This window comes from Rousettus aegyptiacus, unplaced genomic scaffold (genome assembly GCF_014176215.1).
Source record: "Rousettus aegyptiacus isolate mRouAeg1 unplaced genomic scaffold, mRouAeg1.p scaffold_m13_p_13, whole genome shotgun sequence".
Classification (NCBI taxonomy): domain Eukaryota; kingdom Metazoa; phylum Chordata; class Mammalia; order Chiroptera; family Pteropodidae; genus Rousettus; species Rousettus aegyptiacus.
This window is the reverse complement of record NW_023416288.1, coordinates 37,827,614-37,842,298: the sequence shown is the minus strand read 5'-3', so window position 1 is coordinate 37,842,298 and position 14,685 is coordinate 37,827,614. Positions and strand designations below refer to the sequence as shown.

At 57.0% G+C, this 14,685-nt stretch overlaps 1 protein-coding gene across 2 annotated transcripts in view; it reads right to left on the bottom strand.

Annotated features, from left to right (window-relative positions):
- Positions 1 to 2,780, bottom strand: part of ADCYAP1R1 (ADCYAP receptor type I) — a 49,346-nt gene extending 46,566 nt beyond the window's left edge. The window contains exon 1 of one of the 2 annotated variants that reach the window (XM_036230448.1): positions 2,699 to 2,780. The gene's annotated coding sequence lies outside the window, so the exon portion shown is untranslated. Of the gene's footprint in view, positions 1 to 2,242; positions 2,636 to 2,698 lie in introns of those variants that run through there. The other variant, XM_036230452.1, reaches the window with a different exon arrangement.
- Positions 2,781 to 14,685: the final 11,905 nt, after the last annotated feature.

The window sequence follows — 14,685 nt, the reverse complement described above, 5'->3', positions numbered from 1 at the left end:
CTGCAGGACTCAGCAGCTGCGGCAGTGTGTAGCTGGCAAAGCCTGAAACACTGACGATCTGGCCCTTGACAGAAACTTCGCCGGCCCTCGCTCTAGTCTCATGCGACACGTGCACTTTCTCTCCATTCGGTTCAACGTGCGCCTGGTCTTTCGTTAAGCGGGACTCTCGCGACCCTCCTTGGGCAAACGTCTGAGTCCCCGGTTGTGCCTCGATCTAGGGGAGGGTGTGTGTGGCAATGTCCGTTCGGCTTTCTGCTGCTGCGTGTTTTGCCCCAGCTCTCTGGCAGGTGCCATGAGACACCTATGTGCTCCCCCGGCTATGTGTCACTCCTCCTTTATGTGTCACTGCGGGGGCGGCTGTCACCATGTGCCTCTGACGGCATCCAGGGCTCAGTACAAACATGTCGCAGCTGATGCTGCCAGCCTGAATGTTGCCAGGCAGCTGGACCACTAGGCCCAGTCATTCAGACTCTGGACTCTGACTCCTCCGATCCGCGGTGGCCGAGGCTTCCTGGGCCTGTAGCCCTCCCCCAGGAGAAAGCCCTCCATGCGGCCCCTGCCTGGGGCACGGGACCTCTGCTCACATACCTCCATGACAAGAAATCCACGGTCACCCAGGCGCTGGCCCCGTGCTGGGTGGCCGCAGGGAAGCAAGGCCTTCAGGCACTGAGCGGAGCTCATGCTCCACACCTGGCACACCTGGGTTCTGCCCTCCGGCAGACAGCTCGAGGTGTCGCTACTTAACCAGTGCCCGCCCTAGGTCAATGAAATCTTCCTCCCTGGGAGGCCAGAGACTGAGACACTCCACCTGAGGCCACGTCCCCAGGAAGAAAGCCCCCTGGCCGCCTTAGCTCCTGCCTATCCTAGTCTCTTAGCTGCACATACCAATTTGTAAACATCCATTTTGTGTGTCTGTTTATTCAACTCAAATTGAGGGAGCGTCCCTAAGCAGGAGCATGGCAGAGAGGGTGGCGGCATGCAAAAGGATGGCTCCTGAACCTGAGACAGAACAGGCCCTTCAGGGAGCCTTTAGCCCGATTAATCCTTAGAATTCAGGAAACGGGCCTTTGAGAGGCTCTCCACAGACACCTGCCCTCGCAGGACACGGGGGCAAACAGACTCCGGGTCTTGTCCCAGACACAGCCCCAAGGATGAACTGCCCTTGGGGGAGCGAAGGGACTGGCCGGCTCCCTGGTCACCCCGCACACACTTGTTGATGGATCGGTTGGAAGATCCAGCCCAGGGCCTGTCCAGTGTGTCCTGTCTAATTCGTACGTTCTAATTTTGGCCTGCGTCCAGTCTGGCGCCTCCGCTTGCCCTCCCCAAGGTCAGTGGGGAACAGGAGCCCCAGATTCAGTTTGGAACTGTGGGCTCTGCCCACCCAACTCCACCTGTACTCAGCAGCAAACCCAGATTGAGGCATCCTGGAAAGATCCGAATGCTGCTGCTACCCGCCCCACCCCGCAAGTCCGAAACATAGTTTTCCACCCTCTTCTGAATCCTACAGCCGCTCTGAAGACTCTAGCCTGACCTCCAGGATGCTCGTCTGTCTCTGCCCAACAGCAGCCCCGAGGAGAGCTGCCCTCCACCGACTGCGAGTAGCCCCGTCCCCATGGCCGGCTGCCCCCCTCCCCTGCCACGCACACAGGGCTGCTCACCAGAAAAGCCAGATGTTTGTCTGTGTTTTGGGGGGTAGGCAGTTGGAGGGGGTGGCTTCGTGGACACGGGGGAGGCTGGGAACTGACGCACTTACGCTAAAAGCACAGAAATGCACCACCTCCCCCAGCGTTTACAAAGCGGGCCTGAGCTCCGACGAGGATGAGGCTCCACTCCCCAGCTCCACGTGAAATACAGTCGGTGGCTTGTGGCCGGGCTCCCTCCTCAGCGTCCAGCTCTATCCACTGGCGCCCTGGCCCCTTTTGACTCCTCAACGCGCCAAGGTCCCGCCAGGATGTGGCCCCCGCCCGCTCCTGCTGCAGGAACCTGTGCCTTTAAGGCGGCCAGTAGGGTCTGGGGTGGGGGGGGTGGGGTCACGACAGTCCCCGAGGCAGGTGTCCTCTCCCACAGGCCCCCGAAGAACGTTTCTTCACGGGACCCCCAGAGCTATTCCAACCCCACCCCCTCCACGTCGCGGGGATCCGAGAGAGAAGAGGTTCCTTGGAACGATCCCGAATGTGTCACCATAGGGGGGCGTTGTATGCTGCCCCGACACCATCCTCTACTGAACACATCGCTTGCTCACCCTGCAAACCCCCCGAGGACTGCGGTGTCCGGCCCCCGGGGACCCTGGAGCGTTCCTTGCCAGCCAGTTCGCGTAGGTGCGTCGGTCCGCCCTGGGAGTGGGGAGACGGGTCCCTCCGGGTCGCTGAGGGTCCGCCGCAGCGCCTTCCCGGCCCTGGTCCCCCCTCCGGCACCGGAAGGGGCGCGAGGTGGCTAGGCCGACCCCACCCCCCGGGGGCTGCAGGGACCGGTCGCCTCCGACATCTGCGGGGGAGGGACGTCAGCGTGTCGCGCAGGAAGCGAGCAGCGGCGAAGGGGTTTCATTTCGGACCCGCAGGGCTGGCCCCGCGCCGCCCTGGCCCCCTGGCCCGTGCGGAGCCCGCCAAGCGGGAGGAGGGGGTCCGCAGTCGCCCAGCAGCGAAGGTTCTGGAGTCTGGAGACAGGGGACCGAGCGCGGAGGGGCAGGGGCGGCCCTTACCTGCTCCCGGCGGGGCCTCGTCGCGGGGCTGCGCGCTGCGGGCCCGCCTGGGGCAGACGCGGCGCGGGGTGCGCTCCCCGCGCCGCCCGCGGGTGCGGAGCGTGTGCGCCCAGGGGCGCGCGCCGAGCTCGGGTCTCGCGGCCGTGTGTCCGCCGGCGGCCGCCGCCGGGGGTCCCTGCGCCGCGGCGCGTGCGTGTGCGCACACAGGGACCGCGTCCGCCTGCAGCCGCCGCTGTCAGTCGCCACCCGAGGCCGAAGCGCGGCGTCCCCCGCCGGCCCGCGCCCGCCCCGGGCCCCGCGCCCGCCCAGCCGCTCTGCCCTGCGGGAGAGGCGCCGCCTCCACCGCGAAGCCAGGCCCCGGGCGGGGGGCGGGAGGCGGGCGGCGGACCACCACCTCCCCCCGCGCGCTTCGCAGGCTCGGGGGTGGGGTGCAGGCCAATGGGCGTCCGGGGGAGGGGTTAGGCCGGGTGGAGGGGGTGGGGGGCGGTGGTAGTGGGGAGCTGGACCCCACCCGCCGGTTTCGCTCCACCCGGAGGCAGACTCCAGCAGGAGCCGCGGCAGGGACCAGGGGGGTGAGGATGCGGAGGCGAGAACCCCCGCTCGGTCTCACTCACGGCTTCTGAGGCTCAGTCGGGCCTTCCCCGGGGCTCACCACCCTCTTTTCCATCATCCCCAGGTTACCCAGAGCGAGAAAGCCCTTTCTCCCTCTCACATCCTCACGTTTCTGTCAGCCTGTTCCTCCTCCTCCAGGAAGCCTTCCTTACCTCACTCTCCTTGGGTCTTCTTCACCCCCACATCGGGAAGATCAGCTAGCTTGGGAGTGCTTGCCTGGATGCCTTCAAGTGTGATCTGTTAGAGAACACCTCTGTGGCAAGAAAAGGGGTGGGGGTCATACAGAGGAGCCTACAGGAATTTAAAATGACTGCTCCAGAGTCAGACTGCCTGGATTCCAGCCTCCGCTGCTCCAGGACCAGCTCTGTGAGCCCGGGCAGGTGACTTGACCTCTCTGAGCCTCATCTTCTTCACCAGTCTTGACAGCATTAAAGAAGAAGGGTACACACAACCTATGTAGATTTTCATCAATTTTATTTCTTCATTGGTGAATAAATTTCTATTGCTACTGTTATTATGGTCCTGCTGAACCTCCTTCTAGTATAGATGGGGAAACTGAGGCTTAATGAGGGGAATCAACTAGGTCGAGGTCACGCAACCCGTCAGTGGTGGAACCAAGCCTGAGAACTCACCCCAGGCAAAGCACTTCCGTCTGACCCCTCCCCCATCCCATGGCGGCCACCTGCCCCTGCTCTGTTTCCGGTCACTACCCCAGGCAGCAACATCCCAAGAGCTCCCCCCACACCCTCCTCTATCTTTTTGCAACCAGGCTCTGTCCTCCCCCACTCAGGTCAGTTATTGTCCAGCCTCTCCGTGGGCTGAAGTCTTGGCTGTGGGCACCTTACTGAGGAAGCCTCAAGGAAGAGGAAGGATGAGAAGCAGACTTGAGCCTTTCCTTGGAGATTTCAGTTTAACTAAGGAGAAGAGCACTGGAAGGTAGAGCAGGGGCCCATAAGGAAAAGTTAAAGGACGTATCTGAGGCCCCAGAAAGGCGTGAGCAGTTTCCCAGGCCCACATGGCAAGTCGATGGTTTCCTTCTACTGCACAGTGAACATTGGCCCCGCTGGTACCCCACGCTGCTGAGCCGCATGATTCGCATTCCTCTCAGTCCAGGAAAACTTCCCGGAGGAGGAGAACATCAGTCCTTCTCTGTATCAAAAAAGCAGTGAGACCCCTCTAGGGAGAGGGGGGCCAGGTGTCATGCCAGAGTCAGACGGACAGACAGGACTTCCCTCTGGACCTGGCTACACCCCCTCCTAGCTTGTCGCCCCAGCCCCTAGGAGCCCGCTTTCTTCATCCGCCTCCAGCCAGGGTTGTGAAGATCAAATGAGATGCTGTGTGTGAAAGTGCTCTGTAAACTGTGAAATGTCATTAGAGGGGAGGAAAGGCTGTCAGGAGTCTCGCCTCAACAACAGGAGGGGAGCATGGAACGAGGGATGTGGGGAACCCAGGAGCGTAAGGACGGGTGGAGATCAGAGTCACTAACTGCAGGCCAGTTCATTCTGGAAATGTCTGCGAGGAGGCCTGTCCCCTGGGCTCTGGGGGTCTACATTCAGTTCCAGGTTTATTCCACACTCTGAATTCTCCAGGGCGCACTCTGGGTTCTGGGTCCCCTGCTCGCTGTTCTGCGTCCCCAGATGTCTGCCATGGTGTGGGCGGTGAGCAGGCCGGCATGGTGCACGACTTCAGCACACCGTCCTCTCTGCCTGGGCAACAGCCGGCCACGGGAGAAGTCCAGCCATGCTCTGCTCCCACTCCCTTCACCCTTCATGGGCCCTGGCGGGAAGGTGAGCTCCAAGCTGGCCGCAGCTCAGGAACAGTCAGGGCCCCAGGTGCCACTGTGCAATTCGTGCCCCACACAAGGGGGACTTGGCCGAGGGGCGAGTGGGGTTAGAAATCCAGCTCCTGCTCTGTCCACTGCCAGGCGTGCAGCCCGCCCAAAAGGAGCCCTGTTTATAGTCGGTCCTGGGGGGCGAGGGGGTGCTACCTGGGCTAGAGGTCCTTGTGGATCCATCTAATCTGAGCCCATCTCGTAGTGTCGGTCCGGGACGGCACGGAAGTGAACATCAGAGCTGGGATTCAGGGCCTTGTCTAGCCTCATTCTCTGTGGGGAAAAAAAAAAAAAAAAATGCCTGAGCGCAGAGGGGGCCACAGGGCTAGACCGAGGACATGTGGGTAACTTATCTCTCTCATTGGGAACTGAGGCCTGTGTCTAGGGGCCCAGCTTAGCAGGTTCCACCTGGTCAGCCGCCCCATCGTGCTGGAGGCCCACGCTGAGCTTTCGTGCCCTGGACTGTTTGTTCTCTGGACCGTCCTCTGCCCGTTCGGCAGGAGCTACGCCAAGTCTGTTCCCCGAGACTGGGCCTCCCCAAGGACAGGGCCAGAGCCTCCCTCATCCTCCAAGCCAGCCCATCCATTCTCACCCTGCCCACCTGGCTTCAGGAAGACGAGAGGCCGAAGATGCCACCTTTGGGAATGGTCTTCTCCCAGAAGACCCATTGCGTTGCCTTCTGTCCCCTGGGAGAGAGGCTGGGGCTTTTCTCAACAGCTTTCCCTTCCCTGAGGTGCGCACTGCCTCAGATCCCTTCCACGAGCCAGCCAGCCAGGCGGGCAGCAGCTAAAAAAAAAAAAAGATGAGTTTTAATTCAATTTTCCGAGACGCGGCTGAGGGAGATGGATGCCAGGCTGCCCTACCCAGCATTCATCTCTCCTGAGCAGCAGGTCCCTCTGCGAGTCGCGGCGCCCCCGGACCCTACCCCACCCAGACCTTATGGGGATCCAGCAAGGAGAACAACAGCACATTCCAGAACACCTGGGGGTTTTACTGCAAATAGGTGGCATTTGTGGGACAATCCCCTTGCCTTGGCCCATTGCTTCTCAAACCTTCTGGTGCTGCAGAATCCCTGGGGAGCTTTAAAAATATAGTCATGCCTGGACCGCCTCACCCAAGATCATTAGACAATGGGTCTGTGGTGACGCCTGAGCCAAAGTATTTTCTAAAGCTCCCCTGGGAATTGAAATGTATAGCCAAGGGTCAGAACCACTGCTGCAGGCCTTCTGCTAAATGCTTTGCACGTAAGTGTCCCAAGGCGGCATGCTCAGATGTCCACGACCCGTTTGCGGAGTGCTGAGATACTGTCCCTCAGCCCCCTGGGTAGCCATAAGCAGCTTGCTCCATTTCCCCCAGGAACTGTATTAGTGTTTGTATCTTGCTTTCTCCAGGGCATGAAAAAGGATGAGGAGTAACTGCCTTGTGTGCATTAGCCCATGTAATTCACATCTGGGGAATGTCATGGCTTGGAAGGCCGGGCTGTGCGGAATGTGTTTCTTCCTATGGAGGAGCAGAATGCTGATCCTGGGTTACTTCTCACTCAAGCCAGTGGGAGCCGGAGGCCTAGACCGCGCAGCTCTGGGGAATGTCTGATCACCTCTGGCCTCGGTGCCGGAGTTAGACAGCTGAGGAGACTCCGAGGGGCCCCAGGGGCCTCAGGGAGTGACCACCGGAGGCCTGCAGACGCAACAGGGCGCTGATCGGGACGATTTAAACCCCGAGCCCCCCGAAGCTGTGTGAGCCATGCCCATTGCCCCATAAAGGTCCTCTTTCCCTGGTCCTCAGACGGCAGGGACATTCCAGGTGGCAGAGCCTGGGCTCCCCCGGAAGAACACCCGTTCCAGAAGCAGCTACGGCAGGTCGGATGCACCGTCATCCAGGAGGTGGCATCCTCATCAGATGACTGGGCCATCTCAAGCCTTGTCAGTTACCCCGTGGACACTGGGCCTCCAGACCCCAGGGATTCCCTGAGGAAGCAAGGCAGTAATAAGTGTGAGACTGCCCAGATCTGGGCTTTTCAAGCTGTGTTCCGGGAGATCTAGAAATCCGTGCAGCTGCCTTGCCAGAAGCCCAGAGTACAGGAGGAAGGGAGACCCGCCTTCAGGGATCCAGGGAGCTGCCCCGCCCCCGCCCTCCCACAGGACGTGACAGCGGATAAGGGAGAGCAAGGGGAAGACCATCCAGAGTAGGGGAGACGGGACCAAGGGACCAGGGATTTAGAACCCTAAATGCTAAGTGCCCACATGCCCCATTTCACAGATGAAGTAAACAAGGCTCAGAGAACAGAAACAATTGGCTCAGGGTGGCCAGGCTAACTGCGACATACCAGGCCTCTTGGCTTTTGTGTCCTTCGCTCTCTGCCCTGAACCAAGATCACTCCTAGAAGGCGAGACACTTCCAGGGAGCTGAACGGAATGGGCGTATTGGAAACGGGGTGGCAAAAAAAAGTAATCCCTTGAAGGGAGAGAAGAGCCAAGTGCCTCGACCTCCTTACCTATGCGCATGAACACGCAGGTGCTGCCCTGCGTCCAGATCAGCACGCGCCCAAAGGCGCACACTGATCGCTGCGCGCGAGCACACGCTGATGCACAAATGTGCGTTTCCGTCAATCCGCGTGCCCGGAGGCGCGTTCCCATAGGGTCCAAGCACGCGCACGTGCACACACAAGGGCGCCATCCGCAGCTCTGTAGTACGAAACCACATCTCTAGCAAGACAGAGATGGTTTCTCTCCTGCGGCATTGCACGGAGGCAGGGGCCTTTTCCTGCGGAGGCAAAGCTTCACGGCTGTCAGGCAGCTCTCATCAGACAGTGACACTTACTCACCGTGCGCGGTCCCCTCCCCAGGGACTCAGCTGTTTACCCGAGGGAGCTGGACACCCTGCTTGAAGGGGAATGTGCTATTTCTCATCTTGAACCTGTCTCTATCCACAGGGCTCTTCTCTCTCCTCAACTCTTCTCCGTCTTGGGCACACTGTGGACCCAGAGTGCAAGCTTCTGCTACAGAAAAGACCCCCCCTGGGCATCCTACAAATGGGCCACATCGTGTGTGTTCAAGGGCCACGACGCACGTGCCTTGCTCTCTGGCTGTTAGGGGCTTGTCCGCTGCCCTCGATCTGGCCCCAGCTCCCGTTGGGGGTGGGCGCCTGTGCCTCCTCTGCCTGCCTCCCCCTCCTCCTTGTGGGTCCCACAGTCGAGGCCAGGTGTCACTTGCTGATGCTCCAGTTTCCTCAGAGCCTGACTTATCTGCCTTGAAAATAACAGTGTGCCTGGCTCCAAGTCCTGACTTTAACGTGGGCCACCGCCAACACGGAGGTGTGGAAATTACAGGTAATTCATGTGGGAAGAGGCAGAAATCAAGAGGCACGGGTACAGCAGTTCCCAGCAAAGCATCTCAGGATAATGGGGGGCCTGTGACAAGCCGAGCCTTGACTCGGTGTCGTGCAAACGATGCTGATAATTATATTAAAAGTAGGGCAAATAGACTGTTCTTTGACGACCAACTTTGGGACTAGGCTGGCAGCTGATGAAACAATCCTTTGCCATGGGTGATAGGACAAAGTCTACGAGGAATTCACCGGGGTACAGGGCGGGGTGGGGGGGAGACTCTAGTCCCTGAGCTGGGGCTGGGAAGGTAGTTGGAGCCAGCGGGATGGGCTGGACCTGAGCCCTTGCACACACCGGGGGCAGGGTTTGTATATTAGTATCTATCGCTCTCTGACAAGTTACCACAAACTCAGCAGCTTGAAACACATAGATTGATTATCTCACAGTTTCCCTGAAGCAAGAGTACAGGTCGGGTCCCCTGCTCAGAGTGTCACAAGACTGCAATCATAGTGTCAGCGGAGCCCGGGGGCTCGTCCAAGGCTCAGGGTCTTTGCCCAGCATTGTCACAGAGCCTGTTCCTCATGGTCATGGGGCTGGGGCCCTCAGCTCTCCCCTGCACGGACTTCTTCACGTCCACCAGAAGGGAGACCGCTCGCTGCCTCTCCCTTTGACCTCTAGCCCCTCTTTTAAAAGGCTCCCCTGATGAGCTCGAGCCCTCTCAGCCCTCCCCCTTTGCCACATAACTGGCCTAACCAGAAAAGTAAAATCCCACTACATGTGTGGGTCCCGGCTGCATTCAGGAGGAGGGGTTTGTATGGGCTTGTGCACCGAGGGGCGGGAACCACAGGGCCCTGCAATGCTGTCACCTAGGGACTAGAAGATGAGGGGCAGGGCGGGGACAACCCGGTGACCAAAGCTTCCTGAGGTCAGAGCCTGCGTTGGTCTTGTTCGTCCCCAGTGCTTGGCATAAAACTCAGGAAATAGTGATGGATTGATTGATTGATTGATTGATTGATGATTGAATAAGTGAGTCGCCGGCCCCTACCTCCATTGTATGGGTGGGAAAGTCCAGCGTCAAGCCATCCAAGGCCACAGAAGACACAGCTGAAACTGATAACGTTTGCTGAACCGTTTGCTGAACACCGACTCTCTGCCGGGCATCACGCCGGACTGTCTAACCAGCTCCAAGAAGCATCAAAAAGCTGCACGATTAGAGATCACGGTCACCCAACGCGTACAGATGAAGAAAGAGACCAAGCTTCAGGCGGGTGAAGCACCCTGTTTCCAAGAGCGTTGCCAGCGCTGCCACAACGCCAGGACTCACGAGCCCCCTCGGCTTTGGTCTCGATGTCCTCGGTGCCTTCTTTCCTATGCTGAGCTGCCCCTGTCTGCAGGCCGAACGGACCACGAGCAGCATCAGGAGGCCAGGCGTGCGGGACGGTCAAGGCCACTTGGCCACCTTCCCGTGTGCCGCTGCCCGCCACTCTCCCCGCTCCATCCCGGGGGGATTAAGTCATCACTCTGCTTCGCACCGGGCCTGACAAGTGGGGAGCTGTCTCTAATTACTCATAATTAGCCAGTCTGATTGATCCTGTCACAAGGGGACTGTTTCTTTCCGTTCTTTCCTTTGTGTTCTGAAGACACTTTTGTGCAAAGAAGGGGAGCTGTCTATGTGACCAGAAAGGAGAGGACACAGGCGAATCTGACCAGGGCGGGCGAAGGGGGTCTTTGATGACTGCAGAGTCGAGCATCTCTGTGAGCCTGACCCCTCCCACCAGATTCGTGGGGAAGGCTTTTTCGAGCCACAGAGAACGCGGGTACCCCATGATGGAAGCCAGGCCTGCCTCGCTCTCCGGGGGGGTGTCCTTCCCCAGGCATGCATACGCATCGCCCCTCACCTCCCTAGGTCTCTGGTCAAATGTCCCTGCCCTCCCTGTGTGATAGCCCCCCACCCCCCGCCCCCATCACTCTCCGCCCCCTCCCCCTGCAGGACAGCACAGAAGCGAAGGGCAGATTTCAGAGCCAGACTGCTGGGTTCAAATCCTGTCTCCGCCGCCGTTTAACCTTCTGTGTCTCAGTTCTCTCGTCTATAAAATGGGACTAAACGGTAGCATCTGATTTTTAATATTATAAAATTTCGATCAGTCAATACATGTTAACGCCTTGGAGCAGTGTTTAGCTCAGAGGAAGCACAATAAAGTATGAATCGTTCCTTCGTTCGCTGTTTTTCTTTACAGCGCCGGTCACTCTCTGACGCGCTGCACACTTTCTGTCCGTTTCTTTAGCGCTGGTCTCCCCTAAGAGGATGGATGCTACTCGAGGTCAGGGTCGGTCTTTACTCTTTGCTCTATTTCCAGCACCTCCGGGGGGTTGGACAGTGTCGAATCAATCAGCGAACCCCACTTTCCCTTTCCCAAGGAGGCCGTTTCCTTTCGCTCTGCACCTTTCAGAAGTTCGGATTTAAGAACGCAAAAATGCGACTTCTGTGCCCTCACCATTTTCTAGCCTCTGTCAGCCTGATTCGTGACAACAGACTTCATTTCTGGAACCACAGACCCTTCTGTGATAGAATGATCAAATTCCAGAATACGATTAAATGGTCTGAGACCCGTATCATAAACTCCTGGAATTTTAGAGTTCATGGATTCCTCGGATGGACTCCAGGACTCACAGAATTCCAAAAGGGGGTTCTGGAATCCCCTGACATTCGGGAATCTCAGAATGTAACCTGAGAATTGCCGGTAAGACCTAGGAATCTTGGAAGGGAGGCGCGAACTTCAGAAGAGTTTTGGAATCGGGGTCATTGGGAGAATCTGGTGAGAGCAGCTGGCTTTGCTTCACTGGCTTCCTCGCAGCGATAAAACACAAGTGCCAGTGCTCGCGGCCGAGGGACAGGGAGAGCGGCTAGGACAGCGGTGGGAAAGGGCTCCCAGTGAGGGTTGCTAGGCACTGGACTGGCTGAGACAATGAGCTTGGCTGGGTAAGTATTGCTGAGAGCTGCATCCTAATCAGGATGCAGGGAGAGGTAGGGAGGGAGGGCTTCGGGGTGGCATGTAAGGGGGCGGGCATGGCCGGCCCTAATCCCATTACAGCTAGCCATCCAGCTGCCAGGGCTGGCTGGGCACCAGGCCTGGCAGTGGCTTCTCCTCCAACTGCAAGCTCAGGCTGCAGAGGGCTTTGAATTTAGAAGGTCATCCATCCATCTTGTTCTGAGCAAGAGTATGGCTGTATCTTGAGCCCCGGGGCACTAAGGGCTAAAAGGAGGATGGTGGCAAGGGAGCTAGAGGATGCAGGAGTCCATCAGGGAAATGGATTGGCTCAGGGTAAAATGGTGGTACTTCGTAAGAAATTTTGGATATAAAATGTAGGTTCAGTTAATGGACACCTGACACTACTTCTACCCCGAGAACTGATTCAACCCAGGTTAGCGCTTCGACCCACGGGACGCCGAACCCTGACCTTGTCTCAAATTAGCCTCTAAACTCAGTGTCAGAGGAAGACCCTGCCCCGGTCACACACTGACCTCTAACCTCTACCCTTAACCCGAGACCAACCCCTGATCTCATCAACAGAGTCTTCCAAATGATGCTTAATAAGCCCTTCCAGCTCTGAAAATAGGACTCGTTTCGAAGAATCCAAATCCAAAAGACCAGTAGGCTTCCTCACAATGGTAGAACAGAGAGCCCCCCGAGACATGCTGGCTTTTGGAAAGTCGCATCTACAGACCTAGCCGAACTCTGCCCTCGAGCCCAGAGCCAGCTGGCTCCCCTGCTCACTGGCATGAGGAGGGTCTTCCGTCCAGAAGCAGCTCTGCTCCACCCTGAGCTCTTTCTAAGGTGAGAAGGAGGTCAGGGGTTCACCTGACCCAGAGTCAAGATGCTGTTGGAAATGGAGGTGCTGACTCTGGTGAGAGAGTCAGGTGAGCGACTGTGAAAGTGGCCTTACCGGTGTTGGAGCTGGAGACAGCTGTGGGGATGTTGACCTTGACCCTAATGGTTTTGACACATGAAGATGCTGATACCGATGGACACCCATCGGCCTGGCCGTGGCCGCATACCCCATGACATCTGCCGGCCCTTTTTCTCTTCTCTCGACTTCGCTCTTTTCTCCTTTCTGTTTCTGCTGCCCATTGCCTCGGTTTCACCCTGGCTGGTCTTAGTGTCTCGGAACAGGTCATTGTTTTTCCCTAACAAGCCTGGAGCTTTTGGAGGAAGAACTCTGTAACGATCCAAATCACAAATAAGTCTGAGTCTGCGTGTGTCCCCTACTTCTCCCCTCAGCAACTCTAAGGCGGAGGGACCCCTGCCTCCTCCCCACAAACATGGCTACACGGCAGAGCTGGAAGAGCCCCCCTTAGTCATTTAACATGTCTGACACATGTCGCTCCTGCTCACCCCTACAAAGGTCAAGGGAAACCCGTCTGGAAAGGACGGATGGATCCCCAGACCGTTCAGAGCTGCAGTCACCTAGGTGGAGAAGGGGGAAACCGTGGCTCATATTCTGGGTGCCGTGCCAACTGCACTACAGGGGGCGGTGTGGCCCGTATGACCACAGGATGTGAGGGTCGCAGACTCCCTCGGCAGTCTCCCTGGTTCTGTGCCTCACCCAAATCTCTCCACCATGACTCATTCTCTTTGGGTAAAAAGTGAGAATACGCAGTACGGAGAGCTTTCGTGGGACAGTGAGAGATCTGCGTTCTACCTGCACAATACTGCTTCCAACTGATACATCTGCCACAGAGCCTCGCACTCATTTTTCTAGGTGGGAGTTTTGGCTAGGTTACTTCTTCTTTATTGCCAGGCTGTCCTTTGCGATACAAACCAGTTAGCATCCTTAGCTCAGTCTACAGAACTCAATGCCAGTGGCATTGCCCACGTGTCGTGACATTAAAAATGCTCCCATTCATTTGCAGCACGGCCCATACTCTACCCACTCGAGAACTATTTGGAAAGATGGCCCGTGCAAGACTTGCAAAGGGAATGGCTTGTTTATCCAACCTCTAGGCTATGTGAAGGAAGATAAGAGTTTAAATGAAAACTACTCAGGCTGCATTTTGAGGGGGCTCCCAAGGAAAGGCAGGTAGGAAAGGGTGAAGGAAACAGTTGGAGAGCTTGGCGATTCTCCCTGAAATTGGGCAGCGCAGAGACTGACAGCTGCCTGCACGGAGACATCAGTCCCAGTGTGAGATGTGGGAAGAACTACACCAAGAGTCTGTTCATTCATGGAGGGTGCAGAGCCAGGGAGGAGTTTAAAGCAAGGGGTGTGAAACAGAATCTTTTAGGCAGCAGGACGGACTATGTTTTGGAGGTAGTCGGACCAGTTAGAAACCCACAGCTTGAAAGACAGATGAGGAAGGGCTAAACTGAACCAAGGCAGCGGCAACAGACAGGAAAGGACGTGGCTGGGGCTGAGAAGGAAATAAGATAAATGAGTCCGAGAGCAATACCCATAAGAGGAATTTCGTGTTGCTATTGTTCGATGGAGAGGGCATGTATTGAGAGCCATTATCGGTCATTCACACTTTAGCATGAATTAGTTGATTCACACATGGAACAGCTGAAAATCAGTAAAAGCAGGATTCTGAAGAAACTGGTGGGGGAAATGAGAATCGAGGTGGGAACTAATCTGAACACCTGCCAGGAAGAAATGACGCAGACAGAAGAGGTCAGAACAATGTCAGACAGACTGGAAGTCTGCAGATTTGAGTTTGGATCTCTGTCCTGTTCATAACCTACCAGCCCCAGCCAAAATACAGCCAGCTCGTCAGCTTTCTGCCTTCTTAAAATTAGTTTTTTCTCTTCACAGGGAAACTTGATTGGTCATAACGGGTAGAAAAGGGGAAGCACGAGAAACAGGTGGGGAGAATTAGTGCAGCTAAGAAGTGTTATCGTCACCCAAATCCCGTTCGTGGACCTCGATTTCCCCACGTATTCAATGGAGTGACAACAGTTGCCTCACTATTACAAGGAGCTAGTCCCACACCTCGGAGTGTTTTTAAGCTAAGGAGTTAAGCAAAGTCTTGTTTTCTTTTTGCCACCCAGCAGCTGTCATCTTGTTTTTTTTAACTTTTTGGTGCCTCGGTTTTCCCAGCTCTAAAATGCGAAGAATGATGCCGCATGCGGTTGTTGCAGAGATGAAATGCGTTTAAATAGATAGCGCCTGGAATGATGTCTGGCATGAGAGAGTACGCTGTAAACAGTAGCGTTCTCACTCTGCTGC